Genomic DNA, 6,531 nt, shown 5'->3' with positions numbered 1-6,531 from the left:
ACCACGCCCATGCTACAAGACATAACACAGGCCCCATGCTACAGAGATTATAACCACAGGCCCATGCTACAGAGATACAACACAGTCCCATGCATACAGAGATTACAACACAGGCCATGCTACAAGAATAGTAACACAGGCCCATGCTACAGAGCATATAACCACAGCCCCATGCTACAGAATATTAAACAGGCCCATGCTACAGAGACATACACATGCCCATGCTACAGAGATTACAACACAGTCCCAGCTACAGAGATATACACATTCCCATCTGACAGAGATATAACACAGGGCCAGACAACCGTCTAGTCAGACTGTATTTAATATCAGTGTGTGTGTGTGTGTTGTGGTGGTGTTGTTGTTGTGTGTGTGTGTGTGTGTGTGTGTCTGTGTGTGTGGTGTTGTGTGTGTGTTGTGATGTGTGTGTGGTGTGTGTGTGTGATGCTCACATGGGTGTGGGGTACGCTTGCACTGCGTGTGTGGGTGGATGGAGAGCCGTTCGCTTGCGCCCCCTCAACCCTCCACAAACTCGTCCTACGCAACCAGGCCAAACATCGGTACAGAAGAGCCAAAGACGCACCTCCGTTACCCCTGCTCAATGAGTGAAGTCACACACACACACACAAATACACACCACACCACACACACACACCACACACCCAACACACAACCACACACACCACCACACACCACACACACACACACACACACACACACCACACAACACACAACCCACACACACACACACACACACACATATACACACACACACAGTTCCGTTTCTTGGTCTTATTCAGGGCTTTGTCTCATTATATTTCCCTTCACACTGTTAGTTTCTCCTCTAACCGTCTGTTCCGTTCACCACCACCTGTTAGATCGTCCCAACAGCACTAATGCCTGTGTGTGTATCTAGCTTCCGTTGTGTGTGTGTTGCTCTTTACTCAGTGTGGTTCTACTCAGCTACAGTAACTAAAGCGGTGCCTGGTTGTTGCCTTAGTGTTCTGCAATACTACTCTAGTCTGTCATGGGCTTCCTCCATGTCTTCATCCTCGACTGTCTTTTTCATATTTTCTTTCTTCCCTCTCTCCTCACCTTCATGTCTACTCCTCTGTCCCTCTCTCTTTCCTTGATATTTACCTGACTCCCTTCTGGGCCTGTGTTTCCCCCCCCCCCTGCACTCGCCCTGCCCTGTTGTGTGTCTGTACGCCTGCAGCATTCAGAAGGTGTGTGCGGCGGACCTGCGCCGCCTCTCTGCTCCCCCTGACTCCTTCTCTGTGTAAGTACTTCCACCCTGCACGTGTGTTTCAGAGACTGTCTGAGAGAGAGAAAGACGGAGAGAAACCGAGCGAGAAAGAGAGAGCCAAGTTATTTGTTTGTGCCTGTGTCGACTGCCGCGTACAGCAGGTTGGTCTAACGTCTAAAGTATGTGGTTGCCGCTGCTGAACCCTTTCTGACCTGTCGGCGTGCTGTCTCCTAGCGTCTGTCTCTGTGGGAGTCCCCCCTGTCCTGCTCTGTGCTCTGTGCTGTTGTGGCTACAGTACATGTAGCACAGTGTACTCTATCCTGGCATTGCTAGATCGCAATCAATGAAAAAAGAACAATACACACATCCTATTTGTTTCCGGTACTGAACAGAAGAAAAATGAAATGAAGCCATGTGTAATGTTGATTGAGACGTTTCCACGTGCGTGTGCTCCTCCAGCCCCCATGCTGTCCCCGAGCGCCTGCGCCTCAGAGTCAACCGCATCAGTCTGCAGGACTACGACAGACTACAGTTCGACAGGGAACGACTCCGAGACATCTGTGAGTGTGTGTGTGTGTGTGTGTGTCTTTGCTGAAGTGTCCATCAAATCAAATCCCATTTTATTGGTCACTTCCACGTGTTCAGCAGATGTTATTGCGGGTGTAGCGAAATGCTTGTGTTTCGAGCTCCAACATTGCAGTAATATCTAACAAGTAATATCGAACAATTTCACAACAGTACACACGATACACACACATCTAAATAAAGGAATGGAATTAAGAATATATAAATACTGTATATGGATGTCAGAGTGGCATAGACTAAGATACAGTAGAATATAGAATACAGTATATGCATATGAGATGAGTAATGCAAAATGTGTAAACATTATTCAAGTGACTAGTGTTCCATTATTAAAATGGCCAGTGATTTCAAGTCTATGTATAGGCAGCAGCCTCTAGTCCCCATGTGTGTGTCCTGCAGCCAGAATAGACGTTAATAAAGTGTGTCTGTCTGTGTGTGTGTGTGTGTGTGTGTATGTGTTTGTGTATGCGTGCGTGTGTGTGTGTGTTGCAGCGATCGCTGTGGGGATTGTGGTGGTGAGAGGCGACTGTGACCTGGAGACCTGCAGACTCTACATAGACAGGCTACAGGAGGTGAGAGACACACACAAAGACACGTGACACACTTGCATACACACACCTGTGCACACACACTCACGCCAATGATGATTGCTATGGTGATTGTTCTATTTTCTGAAACACTCCTGGGCGTTCCCTATTCTAAACAGAATCTTCATCAGCCCATCTGCTGGCCAGCCGAAGTGCAATTAACCAAGGTTCCTGTCCTGTCTTTCTTCAGTCTATTATGTCTGACTATGCATCGTGAGTCGTTATTGAACTGCCCATCCCTTCCTCCCCTTCTTAGGATGAGTGTCGAGTTATCCGCGACTGGCTCCCCACAGAACTGTCCCCCAACTGGAGCTCCTGGACTTGTGAGTACACCACTCAGGACATCACTCACCTAGGCAAACGTGGTTCAAAACACTTTAGCCTACTTGTAAACTCACAAAAAAGAAACTGGACCTTATTTCGGACCCTGTCTGTTCAAAAAATAATTTGTAAAAATCCAAAAGACTTCACAGATCTTCATTGTAAAGGCTTCATTGTACACTGTTTCCCATGTCTTTGTCAAGTGAACCATAAATAATTAATGAACATGAACCTGCTGGAACTGTCTTAACCACTAACAGCTTACAGACGGTAGCAACTAAGAAGTTATGAAAACTTAGGAACACTAAAGAGCCCTTTTCTAACTGACTTGAAAAAGACCAAAAGAAAAGATGCCCAGGGTCCCTCTCATCTGCGTGAAACGTGCTCTAAGGCATGCTCGAAGGAGGCATTGAGACTGCAATGATGTGCAGGGCAATATCATTGCAATGTCCCCTACGTGAGAGCCTAAAGACAGCTCTACAGGGAGACAAGCGGACAGCTGATCGGTCCTACGCAGTGGCAGAACCACATGTAAACAACACCTGCACAGGATCAGACATTCAAAATCACACCTGCGGACAGGTTAAACAGGAGGCAACAACAACTGCCCGATTACAGCCAGGAAACGCACAATCCCTCCATCAGGCTCAGCCTGTAACATAACAGATCTATAGAGGCTGGACTGAGGCTTGTAGGCTTGTTGTAAGGCAGGTCCTCACCCGACATCACAAACAGTCGCCTATGGGCACAAACCCAAGCCATCGCTGGACCAGACTAGGACTGGCGCAAAAAAATGCTCTTTCTCTCACGATCGCGTTTTGTCTCACCAGGGTGATGGTCGGAATTCGCATTTACCGAGCGAAGGAAGAGTGTTGACACCGGAGGCCTGTACTCTGAATGAAGCGGATCGATTTGGAGGTGGATGATCCATCATGTCTGGGCGGTGTGTCCGAACCAGCATCATCGGACTGCGCTTGTGTTTGTCATTGGAGGCAATCTCAACGCTATGCGTTACAGGGAAGACATCCCCTCCCGCATGGTACCCTCCTGCAGGCTCATCCTGACATGACCCTTCCAGCATGTTCAATGCCACCACCATACTGCTCGTTCTGTGCCTGATTTCCTGCAAGACAGGGATGTCAGTTTCTGCCATGGCTAGCGAAGAGCCCGGATTCTCCAATCCAATTGAGCACATCTGACCTGTGATCGGAGGGAGGGCTAGAACTTCCCCCAGAAATGTCTGGAATTGCAGTGCCTCGGGAAGAGTGGGTAAACATCTCACAGCAAAAAACTGCAATCTGGTGCAGTCCATGAGGAGGAGAAATCACTGCAATACTTAATGCAGGCTGGTGCCACACAGATACTGACTGTTACTTTTGATTTTGACCGCCCCCCCCCCCTTTGTTCAGGGACACATTATTCAATTTCTGTTAGTCACATGTCTGTGAAACGTGTTCAGTTTATGTCTCAGTTGTTGAATCTTATGTTCATACACATATTTACACATGTTAAGTTAGCTGAAATTAAACGCAGTTGACAGTCAGAGGACGTTTCTTTTATTTGCTGAGTTTATATGTGTCTATCTCCATKCGTTGTTCCTCATGTAAAGTGGGACTCTGAAGTCTCTACCTAAGGTTTGGTAACACGGTATAACTGTGTGACTGTAAGACATCGARTGTGTGACAGTAAACGGTTCCCTCCTTTCACATCATCTCTCTAAACCAAGTCTCCTTTCCCCAGCTACGTCTGCAGACCGTTTCTACCGTATAGACAAGGCCCAGGAGCACCTGCACTATGTGACAGAAATCTGCCAGGAAGAGGTGTTTATCCTGGACCAAGATGGACTAGCGGGGGGACCGGCCACAGGCATGCCTGACCTGGTGGTGGAGCCCAACTCTGGGTGAGAGACAGAGAAAGAGGGAGCGAGAGAGACACACACACACTCACATGCATACACACACAGACCCGCAAACGCTCACACACACACACACACACACACACATACACACACACAGCTTTAACGTTATTTCATGTAGAGAGTCGCAGTCCTTTCATCTATTTGTCTCTCTGGTACAGGAGCCCTCTGACGTCTGAGGAACAAGGTGAGATGTTTTGCGTCTTTTGAAAGAAGAACATTTGTAAAACCCGTGTTGTTCATCTATAAAAACCCCGCCTTACAGTGGGAATGATTCCTGTTAACTCACTTGTAACCCTATAACATTGTCTAACTGATAGTGGTGTGTGTGTGTGTGTGTTCTTCAGCAATGCTGACGGCTGCCTCCTCTGGGGACCTGACTACGGTTAGATACCTCGACCTTCTCCCTAGCAACCGTCTGACTGTCTTACTAGAACTAGCTCAAACGCCATTCCTGACGTAATATGCACTACTGATGTCGATACACACGTTTCTCTCATCGCTGTGTTCTTCCTGTCTCTCTTTCAGTTGTCGGGCAGCTTCTTTCGCGGGACCAGCCTCCTGGTGAGGGATTTTACTGGTTGTAGTGCACTACACCTGGCCTCTCAGCACGGACACACTGAAGTGGTCCGCTTCATACTGGAGCACGGTGAGTGTGTGTCTGTGTGTGTGTGTGTGTGTGTGTGTGTGTGTGTTGCTTCTTATTGCATCCTTCAAATGAGTTTGTTTGCAAACCTCTGATGTTCGATAAAATGTTTGCTCTGTTTGTTTGTTTTCTTTTAGGGTCAAAGGTGCTCCTGGATTTAACCAACAGAGAAACGTAAGTCACCCACTGCCTTATGGCTTTGTTGTCTATCTGAGGGTCTAACATTGAAGAATGTCTTGTTTCTGTGCCTGAAGTAACTTTTCTACACCTCAAACTGATCAGGCATCCTGCAGCTTGCGTGAAGTGCGTGCTCGTGTGTGTGTGTGTGTGTTTTCAGAGGAGACACTGCCTTGCACAAAGCGGCCTCTCAGAAGCATCACACTGTGTGTCGTCTTCTCATGGACTCCGGAGCTTCCCTCATCAAGACCAACTTCAAGGTTAGAACCTCACACACGCACCTACTCATACTGCACCACACACACAGTACACACACAGACAAGACACACACAGTACACACGAAGTATCACACACGACAGACACACAGACAGGACATCACAACACCAACGTACACACACATACACAACAAGTACACACACACAGTACACGAACAACACAGTACACACACAGTACACACACTTGTTACCCCACCGCACAGAACACACAACAGACCACACACACTGCTGTGCCACACGAACAAAAGCAAGCTCGCACAGTAAGAGGAGTTGTTTAATGGAGTGTAATAACCACACAGAACGTGTGTGCTGTGTGTTTTCACAGGTCAAACCACAGTAGAGGAAGCTCGTGAATTGCGGGGGACCAAAGAGCTGGCTTTCCTACCTTGAACCAAGCAAACAGCTCCCTAGCCACTGTCTCCCACGAAAGGATTACTGAGAAGAGAGAAAGAGAAGTGAGAGAAAAAGAGAGAGAGAAGAAGAGAAGAGAGGCTAGAGAGAGAGAGAGAGAGAGGAAACTTGACACATGCGAGAGAGGGGAGAGACAGGAGGAGAGGGATGAGAGATGGAGGAAGAGGTAAGCCCCGTTCACCGTCCATAGATTGACTGAGGGTGAGACAGACAGATGGACAGACGCGGAGCGGCTCGCCGCTTTAGACACCTCGATCCAAGCATTATCTGCTTCCTATCTGCGCACAGGAAAATGTTCATCGAAATTTATTTATTTATGTTATATTTTTATTCTTAATTTATTGATTGATTGTAAAACGTGTATGGGA

The 6,531-nt window shown here is 47.6% G+C and overlaps 1 pseudogene; it reads left to right on the top strand.

The window, feature by feature from the left end:
- Positions 1–6,142, top strand: part of LOC111951332 (diacylglycerol kinase iota-like) — an 82,170-nt pseudogene extending 76,028 nt beyond the window's left edge.
- Positions 6,143–6,531: the final 389 nt, after the last annotated feature.

This window comes from Salvelinus sp. IW2-2015, linkage group LG24, assembly GCF_002910315.2.
Source record: "Salvelinus sp. IW2-2015 linkage group LG24, ASM291031v2, whole genome shotgun sequence".
Lineage (NCBI taxonomy): Eukaryota > Metazoa > Chordata > Actinopteri > Salmoniformes > Salmonidae > Salvelinus > Salvelinus sp. IW2-2015.
The sequence above is the reverse complement of the archived record's forward strand: the minus strand, read 5'-3'. Positions and strand labels throughout refer to the sequence as shown.